The sequence below is a fragment of the Mauremys mutica genome, chromosome 4, assembly GCF_020497125.1.
Source record: "Mauremys mutica isolate MM-2020 ecotype Southern chromosome 4, ASM2049712v1, whole genome shotgun sequence".
NCBI classification, from domain to species: Eukaryota; Metazoa; Chordata; order Testudines; family Geoemydidae; genus Mauremys; species Mauremys mutica.
The window spans coordinates 61,480,052-61,501,777 of record NC_059075.1 but is presented as its reverse complement, the minus strand read 5'-3'; positions in this window follow the sequence as shown (position 1 = coordinate 61,501,777).

Below are 21,726 nucleotides of genomic sequence, written 5' to 3'. Positions count from 1 at the left end.
ATCCCTTCCACCCCAGGGGCACCTGTTCCAAACCCCCAGAGTGAACACACACACCCACAGGAAAAGTACAATGGATATAACAAAGGGAGATATTTATTTACAGAGGGCTGGGAGGAGGAAAACAACAAGGGGAAATATAGGGGGAGCAGTAAAACAGGGCTGCATTCAAACCAAGGCCCCACGGGCCCAGTGGTAGCACAGTCTGGAAGGGCAGACACTAAGCAATGTGTCTGCGCACAGAGTTCAGGAGGCCTGAGCAAAGTTCCAGTGCGGTGGTGAGTCTTGGGTGCTCCTGGTCGTCTTCGGCGCCAGTGAACTCTCCCCAGCAAACCCCTCCGGTGCCCTCTTCTGCTGCTCTCTGCAAAGCCACACAGAGCGACCACCTCCCCACTTAACTATCTAGCAGCCTCCCTCCTTATTCCCAGTGCAGAGTCACAAGCCCCAGTGCTCACAGCCCCAGGTAGCTCCGGGCAGCCGTGATCCTGGGTCCAGCTCCGGCCTGTCCTTCTCGGGTGATTCCCCCCGGCACAGGACTCCTCCTGGCTCCTGTCCTGGGCTGTCCCCAATCAGGCCTGTCCTCCTTAGGCCTCAGGCAGGTTCTCTCTGCTTCCTTCTCCACGGCCAGCCATGCTGCCTCTCCTCTCTCTCCCTTCAGCTCCAGCCCTGCCCCCGGAGTTTCCCTCCTTTTTCTTACTCTCCCCCTCCCCCTTGGGAAAAAGATTTAAAGGGGCCATGCTCTCTAGACCCCAAAGGGGTTACAGCTGGGGTACTCTTAGGGGGTGAGGTGGAATGTTTAGACTGTCCTTTACCCATTTTTTTATTTACACACACAGGGAGGATGCTTTTTTCGCGCTAGTGGCTCATAAACTAAGGATTTCTTTTTACAGGGTACTTACACAGGAGAGACTAATGAGGATGGCCATGACCCTCTACATTTCCCTTTAGCAAAGAGCGTCGGCTAGTCTCAGGGAGACTGTGCCGCTTACTTTGATTGTGTCCAGTGAGCTGATTAGACTGTCAGTAGCCCACACGGAAAGGAAAGTGGGAGGGAAGATGGGTTTACACGCTTTTAGACCCAGGTAGCTTCCTTGCCGGACGATGCCAGGCCGAGTCAGCCCACTGTGGGTCAGATCTTTTAAAGATCCTTTAGTTATCGGGCTTGCGTTAGAGTAGTTCTGGTTACGAGCTTTTGCTTTGCAGAGTACTCTGGGTGTTTTTTCGTAACAGTCACTTACACTGGTGTACATATACACACACACCCCCAAAGCCTTTATTTTTAAATACCACAATGCATTTGTACTTTACGTCCGGACTTAATACACATGAGGCGGTATAACAACCCCTCAGCACCGGTGCATACCTAATGCATTTTCCTATGCATTAACCTTATTGGCCAACCAAGCAGTTTCCCAGTACTGCTTCAAACTAACCTTGTTGGGGTGGCAAAACTGTTTTTCGATACCATTTTGCGTTTGATTCTGCTGCACAGTTAATAAGTTAAGATGGCATGAGCCCAACAGGAACAGACATCCCTGTGACGGGTTGGATCACAGGAACCCCCTTGGAAGCTGCCAACCAATGTGCCAAGACTACTACTATCCCTGTTTTCCTTGCCAGCTCAGGACTCCAGCACCCTGTCTTGCCGAGCCAGACACTCTTGTCTACTTCAACAAAGACCCAGAGTCTGAATTACCGGCCCCAAAGCTGCAGGTTTACCTGAAAACAGTTCACAGAAGTGTGCTTGTCTTTAGCACCCAGATGCCCAACTCCCAATGGGGTCTAAACCCAAATAAATCCGTTTTACCCTGTATAAAGCTTATACAGGGTAAACTCATGAATTGTTCGCCCTCTATAACACTGATAGATGCACAGTTGTTTGCTCCCCCAGGTATTAATACATACTCTGAGTTAACTAATAAGTAAAAAGTGATTTTATTAAACACAGAAAGTAGGATTTAAGTGGTTCCAAGTAGTAACAGACAGAACAAAGTAAGTTACCAAGCAAAATAAAATAAAATGCGCAAATCTATGTCTAATCAAACTAGATACAGATAGAATCCTCACCAGTTCCAGAATGCTCCCTTTTACAGGCTAATCTCCTTTTAGCCTGGGTCCAGCAATCACTCACACCGGGAGGCTCCTTCTTTAGCCAGCTGAAGACAACCTCGAAGGGTCTCCCAGGGATTTAAATAGACTCTCTCTTGTGGGTGCAGACCCCCTCCTCACCCTGTGTAGAATCCAGTCACAAAATGGAGATTTGGAATCACATGGGCAAGGCATCTGCCCATGCATGACTCAGGACTTGCAGGGAGCAGCCATTACCCACATGCTACCTTGAATGTTCTCAGGTAGACTTCTTATGTGGATTGGAGTCTTCCAAGCTCTTTTGTCTATTAAATGCTTCCTGATTGAGCACATTCCTTTCCCAATGAGTGACCAAATGTTTTAACTAAGGCTACTTAGAAATCAAGCAATTATACAGCTAATGTTCATAACTTTGAGCACACAAATGGTGCCTACATACAACTAGGATGAACATAACCTTTACATAGATATGTTACATGGCATATGCAGCAAAACCCTATTCCAGTTATATCATACATACATTTATGAGCACCCCCACCCCATAAATCCTTATGGAGTACACTGTCACAGTCCCCACGGACAGTCCTCCTTTGACACCCCAACAGAGATTTCAAAAGGTTTTTTACCTTTATTGTGGTGCCATGGAGTTCAAAGGGGAATGATCTGTAGCAGCTGTCTGTGGGTCCGTGGTCGTTGCCATCCTGGATGAGCCCCCAAATTGTCGGAGAAAAACTCAGTTCTCACTTTTTGGTTGGGTACAGCAAAGTCAGATACTTTATTCTGTTTAGCAGCTACAGCAGGGAGAGAGTGCACTAGGACATAGGGACTCCCCTTCCTAGACAGGTCTCTCAACAGGTAAACAATTACAGCAAGCATTTATACTTTTGTTACAGACAATAATAAGCAACAGCTGCATTTTGTTTATACATAGGTCATCCTGATATTTTGTTTTGGTTTTTTTTACTTTTAAAGAGACGCCAGTCTACATTTCATATTATTTACACATTCTCTACACAAGGTCGCAACAACTTCTCACACAGTTCTTTTCCACTTGCCTCACACAATCCTTGTGTCTACAAATCTCGCGTTATTAGGGTTACAGCTAGCCTGACTCTTGCTAACAAAGACTGTCTTGCATTAAGATCCCCTACAAATCCCTGTTAGTTCTTTCTCTACTTCCACATAAGAATAAAGTGGTAGGGATATATTACTGACCACCTGACCAGGATGGTGATAGTGACTGTGAAATGCTCAGGGAGATTAGAGGGGCTATTAAAATAAAAAAAAACAATAATAATGGGGGATTTCAATTATCCCCATATTGACTAGGTACATGTCATCCCCGGATGGGACGCAGAGATAAAGTTTCTTGACACCTTAAATGACTGCTTCTTGGAGCAGCTGGTCCTGGAACCCACCAGAGGAGAGGCAATTCTTGATTTAGTCTTAAGTGGAGCACAGGATCTGGTCCAAGAGGTGAATGTGGCTGGACCGCTTGATAATAGTGACCATAATATAATTAAATTTAATATCCCTGTGGCACGAAAAACACCACAGTGGCCCAACACTGTAGCATTTAATTTCCGAAAGGGGAAATACACAAAAATGAGGAGGTTAAACAAACAGAAATTAAAGGGTACAGTGCCAAAAGTGAATCCTAACTCTGCAAGCTGCATGGAAACTTTTTAAAGACATCATAATAGAGGTTCAACTTAAATTTATACCCCAAATTAAAAAACATAGTAAAAGAACCAAAAAAGAGCCTCCGTGGCTAAATAACAAAGTAAAAGAAGCAGAGAGAGACAAAAAGGCATCCTTTAAAAGGTGGAAGTTAAATTCCTAGTGAGGAAAATAGAAATGAGCATAAACACTGGCAACTGAAGTGTAAAAATACAATTAGGAAGGCCAGAAAAGAATTTGAGGAACATTTAGCCAAAGACAAAAAATAGCAGCAATTTTTTTTAAAATACTCAGAAGCAGGAAGCCTCCTAAACAACCAGTGGGGCCACTGGACGATCGAGGTGCTAAAGGAGCACTAAAGGACGATAAGGCCATTGCAGAGAAACTAAATTAATTCTTTGCATCGGTCTTCATGGCTGAGGATGTGAGGGAGATTCCCAAACCTGAGCCATTCTTTTAGGTGACAGATCTGAGGAACTGTCCCAGATTGAGGTTGTTGTGTATTTGGTTGTCATGGGTTTTGTTACTATGGCAACTGAGTTAGACTATTAAGGGATAGCTCAGCCGGTTTCAACCGGCTGAGTGAGCTCTCTGTGTCTGTAAATAAAATGGAGGTTTTGGTTAGCTGTCTGCTCTCTGGCCTCAAGTGATTGCTTTTCCTACCATCACCGGCGTGCCCCAAGGATATAACACTGGCGACGAGGATGGGATCCTGGTGCTGCTCCAGTAACAGAAGGAAGTTTAGAAGTCAAGGTAAAGACACCAAACAAAGAAAAAAAGCTGCTTGTTTGCACTGACTGTGAAAGTGATAACTAAAAATCATGGCTACTCTGCACCAGGCCCCTGGAGCCTTTTGATGAGAATACAGAGCAGTGGCATGTGTATACTGAGCGTTTTGAGCTTTTTGGTATTGCCAAATGACATTACAGAAGCGAAGAAGGTGCCAATATTCTTAACTGTTGTAGGGAGGCTAAAACCTACTCTCTGCTACGCAGCTTACTACACCCTGTTAAGCCTTGAGACTAAATCTTACAGTGACATTGTGGAAATCCTGGGGTCCTCATTTCTCCCCAAAACCACTGTTGGTAATTGCTGAAAGATATAGGTTTCCACAAAGGAGACCAAAAGGAAGATGAAACAGTTGTACAATTTGTAGCCATTTTAAAAAAGCTAGCAGAACACTGTGAATTAAAGAGATGTTAAATTATGCCCTGCGTGACAGGTTAGTGTGTGGCCTCTGCAGTGAAGCTATACGGAAGCGCCTACTGACAGAGGCTCAGCTTACATTACAGAAGGCTGTTGATATTGCTGTTCATCCATGGAACTGGCTACAAGGGAGGCACAATACATCGGTTGCACCCCCCTAGGGTGCAAAAAAAGTGTCACAAGAACCGACCCACAAAACTGTGCAAGAGTCAAGAATGTTACCGCTGTGTGTAAGCCAGGACACCAGGCATCAGAATGCTGGTGTAAGGAACCTGGTGTGTCGACACTGTGGCAAAAAGGGACACATTGAGTGTGCCTGTAAACAAAAGAAAAAGAGGCCTGTTGGTCCTGGCCGACAAAAAGAGGAACCTTGCACCCTAGAGCAGACCCAGGATGATCAAGCGGTGACACCGCCTCACAAGAGGAAGTGCCCACTGCAATGTTTTGTCTTTGGCAGCGGGCTCACATGAATACTGGGTGAAAACCCCCTTATTGGAGGGCAAACCTATACGCATGGAATCTAGAACACCGGTGCAGCTGTCTCACTGGTTCCTGAGACTGTGTATAAGGAAAAGCTACAGCATCTTCCGCTTAAGGCAACAAAAACTGTTCTGAAGACATATACAGGTGAAGCTGTGCCCATGTTGGGCACTATTGATGTTAAGGTGGAGCTCAAGGGACGGGAGGCTAAATTGCCACTGTTTGTGGTGAGAGGTAACTACCCAGCCTTAATGGGTAGGTCTTGGCTTGGGAAGATTTTTTCAGCTGAACTGGGCAGAAGTGTGCACCCGGATTGACTAAAGAAGAAACCAGTCTAACCCCTATACTAAGGAAACATGCTGCTGTTTTTGGAGATTGATTTGGGAAGGTATGAAGGGAATCACTGTGACATTGAACATTAAACCTGGCAGTCCACCAAAATAATTCTGAAAGCCCGAACTGTTTGCCATATGCCATCAGGCCTAAAAAGGTTTGAAGCAGACCTGGAGACGCCTGGGTCACCAATGGAGTCCTAATAACCCAGTTTACCCATAGCTCATGGGCCACTCCTATTGTTCCAATAGTGATGAAAGATGGCTCTCTCTCCGGATTTGCGGTGATTTTAAAGTCACTGTCAACCCAGTGTTGTGTGCAGAGCAATACCCGCTTTCACCGCATCGATGACCCTCTTCGCAGGCCTGGCTGGGGGACAAAAGTTCAGTAAGATTGATCTGAGTCAAGCATATTTACAGATGCACGTCGATGAAAAGTCCCAAGAGCCGTTGGACTATTGTGACTCATAAGGGGCTTTATCGATACTGAGTCGCCTACCCTTCGGAATCACATCGGCTCCCGCCCTGTTCCAGAGGGCTATGGACCAGATCTTGTGTGGCTTGTCAGGAGTTCAGTGCTATCTGGATGATATCCTGGTCACTGGAAGAAATGAAGAGGATCACTTAAAGAATTTAGAGGCTACCCTACAAAGACTGGAAGAGTATGGCCTACGAGTTCGCAAAGACAAGTGTGAATTCTTCAAGCCCTCTGTTGAATTTTTGGGACACATCATCGATTCTGCAGGTCTTCATAAGGCCCCTGCAAAAGTTAAAGCTATTGTGGAGGCTCCCCCACCTCGAAATGTAAGCCAGCTGCGCACTTGCTTTGATCTGCTGAAACCTTCTGAACCCAGACAAACTGTGCAACATCAGCAGCAATATCAAGTCATCAGACGGGCACCCAGAGCAAAAGACCGAACCTTTAGCCCAGGACAGGCCAGTTTTTGGCTCGGAATTAATACATCCAGAGCTAAATGGAGTCCCGGCCACAGTCATCACTCAAACAGACCTGTTTCCTATACAGTCCGGACTGCAGAAGAATCTTACCTGGGACGGCGACATGTAGATCAGAGCTGTTGCCAGGTCATGCCAGTCTTCAGGACGCATCTGCAGTTGAGGGGTCTGACTTCACCCCTCCTGGTGAGACACCGAATCATGAGTCACCTGTTCCTGACTGTTCTCCTCCATTACCGCCGGCAGCTGAGATACCCCTTTGCCCAGCACGAGCTGATACCCACTCTCCTCAACCTATTCGTGCTGCGGACACCTGAGCCCTAGTACTTTCGGGTGCAACAACACCAGAAGTTTCCACCGTAATCCACTAGAGACAGAAGGCCCTCCTCATCGGCTGGATCTTTAGTTAGGGCGAACCCACGGTTATGGGGCCAAAATAATCCCAGGGTTTAGCCTGGGAGGGAATGGAGGCAGTCTACCCTCCTTCTCTAGTTTAGTGTGTGTTTTATTTTGGGGATGTTCTTATTAGGGGGGGAGGAATATGTTGTGTATTTGGTTGTCATGGGTTTTGTTACTATGGCAACTGAGTTAGACTATTAAGGGATAGCTCAGCCGGTTTCAACCGGCTGAGTGAGCTCTCTGTGTCTGTAAATAAAATGGAGGTTTTGGTTAGCTGTCTGCTCTCTGGCCTCAAGTGATTGCTTCCTACACCGGCTGCCCCAAGGATATAACAGAGGTCATTAGAGGAGGTTTTGGAACAAACTGATAAATTAAACAGCAATTAGTCACCAGGACCAGCTGGTATTCACCCAAGAGTTCTGAAGGAATTCAAATGTGAAATAGCAGAACTATTAACTGTAGCCTGAAAAAACAATGAGGAGTCCTTGCGGCACTATAGAGACTAACAAATTTATTTGGGCATAAGCTTTCATGGCCTAAAACCCACTTCATCAGATGCATGGAGTGAAATATACAGTAGGGAGGTATAAATACAGAGCATATGAAAAGATGGGTGTTGCCTTACCAAGTTGGGGGTCAGGGCTAACAAGCCAATTTGATTAAGTTGGAAGAGGCTATTCTCAAGTTCTTGTCAACTGTTGAGATAGTCAAGACCCAGGCAGACTGCGAAGAGCTACACAAGGATCTCTCAAAACTGGGTGATTGGGCAACAAAATGGCAGATGAAACTGAATGTTGAAAAATGCAAAGTAATGCACATTGGAAAACATAATCCCAACTATACGTATAAAATGATGGGGTCTAAATGAGCTGTTATCACTCAAGAAAGAGCTCTTGGCATCATTGTGGATAGTTCTCTGAAAATATCCACTCAATGTGCAGCGGCAGTCAAAAAAGCAAACAGAATGCTGGGAATAATTAAGAAAGGGATAGATAATAGGACAGAAAATCTTATGTTGTTTCTATATAAATCCATGGTATGCCCACATCTTGAATACTGTGTGTAGATGTGGTCGCCCCATCTCAAAAAAAGACATATTGGAATTGGAAAAGGCTCAGAAAAGGGCAACAAAAATGATTATGGGTATGGAACGGCTTCCATATGAGGAGAGAGTAATAAGACTGGGACTTTTCAGCTTGGAAAAGAGACAGCTAAAGGGGGATATGATTGAGGTCTATAAAATCATGACTGGGGTAGAGAAAGTAGATAAGGAAGTATTGTTTACAACTTCTCACAACACAAGAACAAGAGGTCACCAAATGAAATTAATAGGCAGCAGGTTTAAAACAAATAAAAGGAAGTATTTCTTCACACAACACACAATCAACTTGTGGAACTTCTTGCCAGAGGATGTTGTGAAGGACAAGACCATAACAGGGTTTAAAAAAAAACTAGACACATTCATGGACGATAGGTCCATCAATGGCTATTAGCCAGGACGGGCAGGAATGGTGTCCCTAGCCTCTGTTTGCCAGAAGCTGGGAATGAGCGACAGAGGATGAAAGACTTGATGATTACATGTTCTGTTCATTCCCTCTGGGGCACCTGGCACTGGCCACTGTTGGAAGACAGGATACTGGGCTAGATGGACCCTTGGTCTGACCCAGTAGGGCCATTCTTATGTTCTTATTACCATTGTTAGGATTCCTTTTATATTTAAAAGCCTCCTTTTATTGTCCTTAACTCTGGTGGCCATAGATTTCTGCTTGTGTCCTTTTCGCTTCCCTTGTCAATTTTCTGCAATTCCTACTTTCTAATTTGTATTCATTTCTATCAATTCCCCCTTTTTTCCATTTGTTTTTTATTTTTATGGCTGCTTTCACTTCCCCTCGAAGCCAGGCTGTTTTTACAACCAATATAGCCTTATTGCTTGATTGTGGTATTGTCTCTCTTTGGGCATCTTGTAAAAATGTTCTTAAACAATTCAAAATTATCGTTCACATTCTTGATTATATTCTTCCTCCCAGCTGATTTTGCTCATAATAATTATCAGCTTTGTGAAATTGGCATTTTAAAAATCTATTATATCTATATGACTGGTTCGGTCACAGAGACTCCCTTGGGACTGTCACCTGATGTGCTGAGACTATCTCCACGGCACCCTCCGGCACTAACACCTCCGGAGAGGGAACTCAGTCGGTCCCCAAGCTCCCAATGCTTGGTGCCCTGAAGCACAGCTCCTCCATGGTCTTCCTTTTTGGAGACCTTGGAGTTGGAGTCAGACTCCTACTGCTGCTCCAATAAGAGCAGGAGGTCCAGGTCACGGTGGGAGGGATAGGCTTACTTGGCGCCATGGCCACCACAGCGGTAGAACCCCTTGCAATGGCCCTTCTGGACTCCCTGGGCTTTTCACCAGAGCAAGGGAAGGAGCCAAGGGTCCCACTCAGTGGCGACTTCGGTGGCATCGACCACCTTTATCCCACCAGCTGAGTGACCAGACACTGAACAGCCGCCGCCAGTTGACACCACCAGTGGCACCAATGGTGACCCCAGCACCGACAGCGCCCCCAGTGGCACCGCTGATGCTGACACGTTCAGTGCCAACAACCCCAGCTCCAAGCATGGCATCATCTGTGTCTGCTCCTGCACAGAACCTCAGAGCGACAGGATCCCTTGGGTGCCGATGGCAGGGAGCAGCTGCTGTTCTTTGGAGCTTCCTCCCCATTGTTGCTGGACAAGGCACTGGCTGACACCACCATAGCCCCGGCACTTGAGCAGAATCAGGTGTTGCAGCATTTGCTGCGCCAGGTTGCCCAGAGTCTGGGCAACAAGGCAGAGGAGGTGGTAGAGGACTCCAATCCCATGGTGGATATCCTCATGCCCTCTGAACCTTCCTGTATTGCCCTGCCGCTCATTAAAACTATCACGGACACCAACAAAAACCCGTGGCAGCCTCATTGCCACCCACTGCCTCATTGCCACCCACTGCCAAGCACAATGAATGATGATATTTTGTGCCCTCTAAGGGTTATGAACATCTTTATTCCCAGCTGCAACCTGATTCCCTTGTTGTGGACACTGCTAACCAGTGCGAGCGGCAAGGTTTTCAAGGCCCCTTCCCCAAAAACAGGGAATCTAAAAACTTGACCTTTTCAGGAGGAAGGTCTATTCCACAAGTGGATTGCAGCTCCATATTTCCAACCAATAGGCCATTGTCAGAGGTACTCTTTTAATACCTCGACTGCAATGGCAAAATTTGCAGAGCTGCTCCCCTAAATTCTCATGCCAAGTTTTCGGCACTGGTTAAGGAGGGGAAACTAATCTCCTGAGCTTCCCTCCAGGCTGCGCTGGACAGTGCTGATGCAGCCACAATAATCATGGCTACAGGGGTGGCCATGAGAAGGGGCTGTTGGCTCCAGGTCTCTGGTCTCCCATACGAGGTCCAGCAGACCATACAGGACCTCCCCTTTGTAGGTGTGACTGTTTTCAGAGAAGACAGATAAAAGGCTACACAGCTTAAAAAACTGTAGCATCACCCTCAACTCCTTGGGCCTATACATTCCACCCCGTGCAGCAGAAGCATTTCAGGCCTCAACCTCCTCCGCAGTTCTACCACCAGAATGGCTCCCAGAGGAGGAATAGTGTTGTGTATTTGGTTGTCAGGGTTTTTGTTCCTATGGCAACTGAGTTAGAGTATTAGGGGATAGCCCAGCCAGCCGGTTAGGTGAGCTCTGTGTCTGTAAATAAATGGTAGTTTTGTTAGCTGTCTGCTCTCTGACCTCAAGTGATTTCTTCCTAAACTGGCTGCCCCCAAGGATATAACAAGTGGCGACGATTGATGGGATTCCGGTGCTGCTCCAGTAACAGAAGGAAGAAGTAGTCAAGGTAAAGAACAAACAAAAAAACTGCTTGTTTGCACTGACTGAAAGTGAAACTAAAAATCATGGCTACTCTGACTGGGCCACTGGAACCTTTTGATGAGAATATATACAATGGCATGTGTATACTGAGCGTTTTGAGCTTTTTGTTATTGCAAATGACATTACAGAAGAGAAGAAGGTGCCAATATTCTTAAGTGTTGTAGGGGCTAAAACCTACTCCCTGCTACGCAGCTTACTACACCCTGTTAAGCCTGAGACTAAATCTTACAGTAACATTATGGAAATCCTGGGGTCCCATTTTTCCCCCAAACCACTGGTAATTGCTGAAAGATATAGGTTCCACAAAAGACACCAAAAAGATGATGAAACAGTTGTACAATTTGTAGCAATTTTAAAAAAGCTAGCAGAACACTGTGAATTTAAGATGTTAAAAGATGCCCTGCGTGACAGGTTAGTGTGTGGCCTGTACAGTGAAGCTATACGGAAGCACCTACAGACAGAGGCTCAGCTTACATTACAGAAGGCTGTTGATATTGCTGTCTCCATGGAACTGGCTACAAGGGAGGCGCAATACATCGGTGCATCCCCTAGGGTGCAAAAAGTGTCACAAGAACCTACCCACAAAACTGTGCAGAGTCAGGAATGTTACCGCTGTGGTAAGCCGGGTCACCAGGCATCAGAATGCTGGTGTAAGGACCTGGTGTGTCGACACTGTGGCAAAAAGGGACACATTGAGTGTGCCTGTAAACAAAAGAAAAAGAGGAACCCTGCATACCCTAGAGCAGACCCAGGATGATCAAGGTGACACCTCATCGCAAGAGGAAGTACCACTGCATGTTTTGTCTTTGACAGTGGGCTCACATGAATACTGGGTAACCCCGTTGTTGGATGGCAAACCTATACGCATGGAACTGGACAACGGTGCAGCCGTCTCGCTGGTCTCCGAGACTGTGTATAAAGAAAAGCTACAGCATCTTCCGCTTAAGGCAACAAAAACTGTTCTGAAGACGTATACGGGAGAAGCTGTGCCCATGTTGGGCACTATTGATGTTAAGGTGGAGCTCAATGGACAGGCTGCTAAACTGCCACTGTTTGTGGTGAGAGGTAATTACTCAGCCTTAATGAGTAGGTCTTGGCTTGGGAAGATTCAGCTGAACTGGGCAGAAGTGCACCAGATGACTAAAGAAGAACCCTAGGCTAACCCTTATACTAAGGAAACATGCTGCTGTTTTTGGAGTGGATCTGGGAGGTATGAAGGGAATCACTGTGACATTGAACATTAAACCTGACAGTCCACCAAAATATCTAAAAGCCCAAACTGTGCCATATGCCATCAGGCCAAAAGTTGAAGCAGACCTGGAGCACCTGGTCACCAATGGAGTCCTAATACCAGTTACCCATAGCCCATGGGCCACTCCTATTGTTCCAATAGTGAAGAAAGATGGCTCTCTCCAGATTTGTGGTGTTTTTAAAGTCACTGTCAACCCAGTGTTGTGTGCAGAGCAATACCCGCTTCCCCGCATCTATGACCTCTTCGCAGGCCTGGATGGGGGACAAAAGTTCAGTAAGATTGATCTGAGTCAAGCATATTTACAGATGCATGTCGATGAAAAGTCCCAAGAGCTGTTGACTATTGTGACTCATAAGGGACTTTATTGATACTGTCGCCTACCCTTCGGAATAACATCTGCTCCCACCCTGTTCCAGAGGGCTATGGACCAGATCTTGTGTGGCTTGTCAGGAGTTCAGTGCTATCTGGATGATATCCTGGTCACTGGAAGGAATGAAGAGGATCACTTAAAGAATTTAGAGGCTACCCTACAAAGACTAGAAGAGTATGGCCTACGAGTTCGCAAAGACAAGTGTGAATTCTTCCAGCCCTCTGTTGAATATTTGGGACACATCATTGATGCTGCGGGTCTTCATAAGGCCCCTGCAAAAGTTAAGGCTATTGTGGAGGCTCCCCCACCTCAAAATGTAAGCCAGCTGCGCTCGTTTCTAGGACTACTGAACTATTATGGAAAGTTCATCTCACAGTTAGCCACACAGCTAAAACCACTTCACGAGCTCCTTGGGCAGAACAAGGCCTGGAAGTGGACTGAAGCCTGTGATGTTGCATTTAACAAAGCTAAAGATGCATTGCTAAATTCTGAAGTTCTAATGCACTTTGATCCATCCTTACCCTTACAATTGGCCTGCGATGCCTCACCTTATGGAGTGGGAGCAGTCGTGTCACACATAATGCCTTCGGGAGAAGAGAGACCTATTGCTTTTGCTTCACGCACTCTAAGCAACGCAGAAACTAACTACGCCCAAATCGAACGTGAGGCATTAGGAATTGTTTTTGGAATTCGGAAGTTTCATCAGTACCTGTTTGGGCGGAAGTTTACTCTTCTCACAGACCATCGACATCTGACGTCAATTTTTGGACCCTACACAGGCATTCCCCCATTAGCTGCTAGTCGTATGCAACGTTGGGCATTGTTACTTTCAGCACACACATGTTAAATAAAATATCGGAAATCCACTCTGCACGGCAATGCAGATGGCCTCTCAAGGTTGCCTTTGCCGGTCAAACATCAAGATAGTGCCCAAAAGGAAATCATCTACTTTGAACAGGTAGAGAATACATCCATCACTGCTACTCAGATAAAAGAAGGCAACTCGCGTTGACCCAGTATTGTCCCAAGTTATGGACCTGGTGATGCATGGAAAATCTCAACAAACCTCTCCGGTCTCACCCGACCTTGTTACCTACATGTCCAGGAGGACGGAGTTATCGGTCCAATCTGGTTGTTTGTTGTGGGGGAGACGTGTCATTATTCCACCACCACTGAGATCACAGAAGTTAGAACAGCTACATTCCGGTCACTGTGGAATAGTGCGCATGAAGAAAATTGCACGAAGCTATTTTTGGTGGCCTGGATTGGACAGTGCTATTGAAGAGAAGGCAAAAGCTTGTATGTCATGTCAGGGTGTGAGGAATGCACCCCAGTGGGCACCCCTACACCCATGGGACTGGCCTGAAAACCCGTGGCAACTATTCACGTTGACTTGAAGGAAGCATGTTCTTGGTGGCAGTAAATGCCCATTCTAAATGGCCAGAAGTCTCTATAATGCAGTCCACTACTGCAGAGAGTACTATCAAAAACTACGGGGACTCTTTAGTTGTTTCGGTCTGCCAGAACAACTTGTGAGCGACAACGGACCGCAGTTCATCTCTCAGGAGTTTCAAAATTTTATGAAGGCAAATGGGATACACCACATCACTTCAGCACCATATCATCCATCCACCAATGGATTAGCTGAAAGATTTGTGCAGACAATGAAACACGCTTTGAAATCAGCAAGGGGACAACACTCCATTCAAAAGCGTCTGGATACCTTCTTACTTTCCTACAGAAACACACCTCATGCTACAACCAAGGCATCCCCAGCCTTTCTAATGATGGGACGACAGCTGCGCACTTGCTTTGATCTACTGAAACCTTCTGAACCCGACAAATTGTGCAACGTCAGCAGCAATATCAAGTCATCAGACGGGCACCCAGAGCAAAAGAGCGAACCTTTAGCTCGGGACAGCCAGTTTTGGCTCGGAATTATACTTCCGGAGCTAAATGGGTCCCTGCCATGATCATCACTCAAACAGGACCTGTTTCCTACACAGTCCGGACTGCAGAGAATCTTACCTGGCGGCGACATGTAGATCAGCTGTTGCCAGGTCATGCCAGTCCTCAGGACACATCTGCAGTTGAGTGGTCTGACTTCACCTCTTCTGGTGAGACACTGAATCACGAATCACCTGTTCCTGACTGTTCTCCATTACTGCCGGCGGCTGAGATACCCCTTTGCCCAGCACGAGCTGATACCACCTCCTCACCTGTTCGTGCTGCGGACCCTGAGCCTATGGTACTTTCGGGTGCAACAACACCAGTAGTTTGCCGTAATCCACCTAGAGACAGAAGGCCTCCTCATCGGCTGGATCTTTAGCTAGGGCGAACCCACCGTTATGGGGCAAAATAATCCCCAGGGTTTAGCCAGGAATGGAGGCAGTCTACCCTCCTTCTCTAGTCTAGTGTGTGTTTTATTTAGGGGATGTTCTTATTACGGGGGGAGGAATATGTTGTGTATTTGGTTGTCATGGTTTTTGTTCCTACGGCAACTGAGTTCGATTATTAGGGGATAGCCCAGCCTGCTTCGGCTGGTTAGGTGAGCTCTGTGTCTGTAAATAAATAGTAGTTTTGTTAGCTGTCTGCTCTCTGGCCTCAAGTGATTTATTCCTAAACCGGCTGCCCCCAAGGATATAACAAATAGGAATGGCAGAAAAAGGCTGCACCTGTCCTCAGGCCAGGGCTCTGGCCAACCCAAACTACTTTCCAGCCCCAAACCAGTCTTTTGAAGGTGCAATCGAGGACAGTGCACCAGAAGAAAATCTGGATCTACCCCATCTTACCTTTTCCTCCTGTCTGTCCCCTTTCTACTTTGCATGGTCCCGTATCACTTTGAACTGCTAGTTGCTCTGCACAGTAGAGGGCTGGCAGTCTAAACATTTTCCCTAGCATCTCAGAACCTAAGGGTAACTCAACACTGACAGCTTCTTCATACTGGAAGGACTGCACTGTCTCCAGCATTGTATCAGCACAGAATGTTCCGGTGCCTACCCCAGCACCAAGACCTATGGAGACTACCACCTAGCCTCTGGTACCAATCACTTCCGCAGCATCTATCCCTCCTCCAGTACCAGATCTCAGCTACAAAACCATTTATAGTACCAGCAGACCTATCAATCAGTCCAATACCCAAGTCTCTTTTTCTAGATCATTGGACAGAGGTGATCCTTAACCAGCTCTCTCCTTTGGCTTCAGTCCATCCCACACTGTGCAGACTCCATATCCTGGACAGGACTGCTCTTCAGCTGGAGGAAACTTACTCCTAGATGTCCTCCACTCCTGAATGCACTGGTGGGGATCTCCCTCCGCCAGACCCCAATCTCCACCCTGGGTGACCCAATGGGAGATTAGCAGGGAGATGAGAGAGGTCTAGAAAGACAGGCAGACCGTAACACGTACCCTTAGTACCTGTGTGCCCACTTCCACAGTTTCGCTACCAAATGGAGCAGTATTGGTCTCGCTGGAGTGTAAAAACTCATGTCAGAAGACCTACTCCTACAGTTTCTTAACTGACATCCCCTTCTCCAAGGAGACAGCTACATCTTCCTCCAGCTGCTCTGCTTCCCCAACCTTAGCAGGTACAGGAGCAGTACATCAGTGTGGCTGACCAACCTTCCCTAGTCCAGGAGCCACCAACTTCTCAAGAAGCCACTTTCTCATCTCCTCTCGATGAGGCCATAAATCCACCTTCAACATCTCAGGATGAGTTTAAGATTTTTTCATGATCTCCTCAAGAGGACTGCTGAGACTCTGGACATTACTCCTGATGTTATTCAGAACAAACAACATAAATTGTTGGTGATTATCCATGCTGCAACATTGGGCAGAATAGCAATGCCCATAAACAAGGGCCTTCTTAAGCCTGCTAAAGTGACCTGGCATACTCCCACCTCCATCCTACCAATCTCAAAGAAAGCAGACAGAAAAATATTAGGTCCCTGCAAAGGAATTTGAGTATTTCTTCCAACAGCTGATTGATGGCCCAAGAGAAGGCTAAGGAGCAGGAGGCTGCTAAGAAAACCCATCAAGAAAGAGACAAAAAGACTGGACTTTCAGCTACAAGGTGTACTTCTCCACCAGTCTCCAAAGGATGGTGGCAAGTCGCCAAGCCTTGCTCTCAAAATATGTTTTTCTCCTTTGGGGCAGGCTGTTGTCATGGATAATCTGCCACAGGGACAGCAGGGAGAGTAGAAGACCCTGATGACAGAGGACTAACTGACAGAGAATTTCCCTGCAGGCCATGTTGAATGACTCTGACACAGCAGCAAGCACAATGACATCTGTCATCACCATGAGATGTGCTTCCCATCTCTAGGCATCTGGAATCCCCTGGAGGCCAGATTTTCTTTGCGGATCTTGCATTCGAGGCTACTGATATCTTTACCAGTTCTACAGATGTGAGACTATGTAGCGCTAAAGACACAAAGGCAATTCTGGATCATTGGGACTTTATGTACCTACATCACAGATTTAAGCTGTAGTGTAGATCTGCCCTATCTAACTTGCATCACTCAGGGATGTGAAAAAGATACTCCTCCCAACAAGCAACCCAAGTTACAGCTACCTAAGTGCTGTCCACACCAAATGTACATCAGCAAGAGACTCTTCTGCCGACATAGCTTCCGCCTCTCCCGTCGGCATAGAGTGTCTTCACCAGATGCACTAAAGCAGCTCAGCTGCATCGGTGCATCTGCGCCAATTTAGAGCTTCTAATGTAGACCTGTCCTCAGAGAAGCCTACAACAAGTGTAAAAGCACTTGTCTGAATCCACATGAAAGAGACCAGCTCCACAGACATTATCGCAGTAGTCTTCCATACAGGGGCGGCTCTAGGAATCCCGCCGCTCCAAGCAGGGCAGGGCGCGCTCTGGCAGTCGCCGGTCCCGCGGCTCCGGGGGACCTCTGGCAGACGTGCCTGCAGAGGGTCTGCTGGTCCCGCGGCTCCGGTGGAGCATCCGCAGGCACGCCTGCGGGAGGTCCACCCGAGCCGCGGGCCCAGCGAACCCGCCGCAGTCATGCCTGCGGGAGGTCCACTGGTCCCGCGGCTCCGGTGGACCTCCCGCAGGCATGACTGCGGAAGGTCCGCCGGAGCCAGCTGCCGCCCTGCCAGTAAAATGCCACCCCAAGCGCGCACTTGGCGCGCTGGGGTCTGGAGCCGGCCCTGCTTCCATCCACCATGCTGCACCTCCTCCCAGGATACAGCTTTGACGCAAGTGTTGAGAGCCCAGCAGGACAGCCTATCAATTTAAGAGTTGTCAGTGATGGAGAATCTACCAGTACCCTTGGTAAATTGTTCTAATGATTAATTACTCTCACTTAAAAAATTACATCTTATTTCTACTCTGTATTTGTCTAGCTTCAACTTCCAGCCATTGGATCACGTTATACTTTTCTCTGCTAGACTGAAGAGCCCTGTATTAAATCTGTTTCCTGTATAGGTTCTAATAGACTGATCATCCCTTAACCTTCTCTTTATTAAACTAAAATATAGATAGATTCAAGGAAATCTATGACTAAGGCATGTTTTCTAATCCATCAATCTCAGGGCTCTTCGCTGAACCCTCCCCAATTTATCAACATCCTTGAATTTTGAGCACCAGAACTGGACACAGTATTCCAACAGCAGTAACACCTGAGCCAAATACAGAGTCAAATAACATCTTTACTCCTACTCGGGATTCCCATTTATGCATCCAAGGATCGCATTTGCTCTTTTGGCTACAGCGTCACATTGGGAGATGCTACCAAGGCTTACAGGCAAGAACAACTTGACCAACAGACTGAATAGAGTTCTTTGTAATGTTCAAAGGATGCCATTATCTGTGATATTGCCTTAGCTGCCATTCCCCATCTTCCTACGATGCAGGAACTGGACCAGATGCTAACTGGTTGGGAAGGAACTGTTGGGAAGGAAGCCACATACCCCAGGTTCTGAAAAATGCAAAGATAGATAATTACTCTATATAAAAATAAAGGGGACAGAGCGGACTGCAACAATTATCAAATGATATTTGCTCAGTGTGGTCAGCAAGATGCTTAAAAGGGTCTTGCTGAAAAGATTAAGTCCTTGCTGAGAGAGTCTACCGAGAGCCCGAGTAGGTCCAGAGCTAGACGCTCGATGACTGACATGTCCTTCACATTGCACTTGTTGCAAGAAAAAAAAGCTGTGAACAGGCATCTCTCTACATAGCATTCATTGACCTACAAAAGGCCTTCAATATAGTTAGCAGGAACGGCATCTATAGGATTCTGTTGAAAATTGGATGTCCACAAAAGATCCTTTCCCTATTCAAGGAGTTCCACGAGTGAATGAGGACAACTATACAGTATGAAAATTAAACAGTTTAGTATTGATACTGAATGAAGCAAGGCTGCATCAAAACCACCAGCTTTGGCATCCTCTTCTCTGTTCTTCTTAAATAAGCCTTTAGAAATGATCAATCTGGCATACTAATTGAATCAAGGATGGACAGCAGCTTGTTTAACATCAGATGGTTCCAGAGCAGAAGGCATGTCACCCAGCTCATTATTCAGGATCTGTTTTTCCACAGATGATGCTGTGCTATATTTGACTCTAATTTACCTGATGAACTGCAGGTCATGATGAATATGTTCTCTGATGCATGCACCAAGTCTGGCATGGTAATCAGTATCAATAATGTCACAAGATACCACCTTTCCACCTAAAACCGATGTCAATGAAGCTCTGGATAACGTGGGTCTCTTCTGCTATCTCAGCTCAATTAACCTTGATAAAGAACTTGATGCTAGACTCAAAGCTTCTGTCACTTTTGGCAAATTTACCTCACATGTTTGGAGCAACAAGTTGCTAATCCTGAACACAAAGGTGTCCATGTATTAGGCTTGCATCCTTTGTACCCTCCTTTAGGATTGTGAAAACTGGGTTATATACTCCAAGCAGGAGCAAAGATTGAACCGTTTCCACCTCTGCTGTCTTATTAAAATCCTTGGAGTTACTTAGGACCAATGGATCACCAATGATGAGATCCTTGAGAGAATCAGCCTACAGTCTATGCAGACTATGCTGGATGTTTGCAGGCTTTGCTGGTTGGGACCCATGGAACGCAGGCCCAAGGCTGCGCTCTTAAGAACTGCCTGCAACACATAGGAAGGCCAAAGTGCCAATACTGCAACAAGGTCAAGCAAAGTCTCAAGAAATTCAGCATTCCCACTGGGAAAATCCTGCTCACAATCACTGTTTGAAGAAGTCAGATTAAGGCTGATGCAATCACTGTGGCGTGCCATCACAGAGCCCAGGCTGAGGCCTGCAGGCAAGCCAGGAAGCAGAATATGCTTCAACCTCCATCTGGCAAGTGGACCTGTAGCAACTGGAAGGTTTGCCGCTTGTGCATTGGGCTCTTTCCCATACCAAACACCACTTGTGGACTTTGTTGCGTCTTCTTTAATCTGTCAAGATGTTGGATGGCGCACTGGGAGCTAGTGTTCAGCTGATTATCCACCAAGACCCCCAAAATCTTTCAGATCACAGCTTCCCAGGACAGCATCCCCCATCCCCAGGCCTACATTACTGGTTCCTAGATGAAGGCATTTATATTTAGTGTTAAAATATGTTGTTTGCACTCAATTTACCAAGCAATCCAGGTCACTCTGAATCAGTGACCTGTCCTCTTCATTATTTACCACATCCCCCAATTTTTGGGTCATCTGCAAACTTTATCAGTGATTTTATGTTTTCTTCCAGGTCATGGATGAAAATATTAAATAGTGTCGGTCAATGCCTCTGGGACCCCACTGGAAATAGATCCATGATGGAAGGCCTCATGTTTTTACATAGATGACTGGACATATGAATTTGCATACCTTGGGGAGACTGGCTTAGAAAGAGAAAGTATTTGGAAACATATGGTCTATTTCTTGGCATGTATGATCAGTGATCCATTGTTGTACACTGTAGCCCTCTTATTTCCACTTTACCTATGCTATTCATCAAACACTTAGTTTGTCTTCTCTATTGCCAGTTCTTTCTTCAGGGAACCAGCACCCCCCATTTTTACCTACTTAAGAAAAAAAATTATCTACCCCCCCTCCCCCCAAATATTGCCTTGATGAAAACTTCCAGAAGTCCTGTGACCCTGCAAGATTCCACTTAGCATTTTAAAAGTGCATTTAGTTAAAATTAAGCAGGAAGACAAAAGCACAGATGTATTTTGAAGTGTTCAACAGTGACCAATAGGTATATACCTACCTAAAAGTGACAAGACAAACTATTATAAATAGCACACTTAGCAGATGATCCAGACACACTGAATTTTCCCAATGGATTTAGTGAGATGAGGTCAGTTTCTGCAGATGTGTTTTCTTCAGAAAAGATTCCTTGACGAGAAGTCTCTAGACCAATTTAGAAAACGTCAGAAAAAAAACATGCTACCAAAACAATAGTGTGTCCACCATATAAGCCACCTAGTTTCATGACAGCTCTCTTCAGCCAAGGGCCTGTGTGTATGCAGGGCAAGCCAGGAGACAAGCCAGATAAAACTGAAGGAAGTTTAAGTGATGTGGGATCCATTTCTTTAAATAGCTTCTCTGATCTCAGTTTCATGTTTCAGCATTTCTGACAAATAATGAGATGGGAGAATAGCAGCTCAGGTTTCTGTGAAATGAACAGAGGTAAGTTTGGGTCTGCAGTAAGGGACAATAGAAAGGCATAAATCATAGTGAACTATCCTTCCCAGTGGCTCTACTTCACTCAACAGCATCATGGAGCCCACACTTGATTTTCTTCAGAAGTAGAGAGCTGCTCAGAAAACAATTGTCCATTTTCCCATTATTGAAAAATGCTGCTGCTATTAAGTTTTTTTTATAATGGTGGTGTTTTTTAATTATTTCAAGTCATGTTATGGACAAAAATGCATAGGAACATGGGAAAAAACAGGTTCCAAGCATGTGGAGATTGGAGTGTCTCATATCAGGGATTAAACATGATCAACCTTATTAAACCAACCAACCAAGTTTATTTATAGAAGTCTGTACATTTGTAATGAACTCAGCTAGGACACCA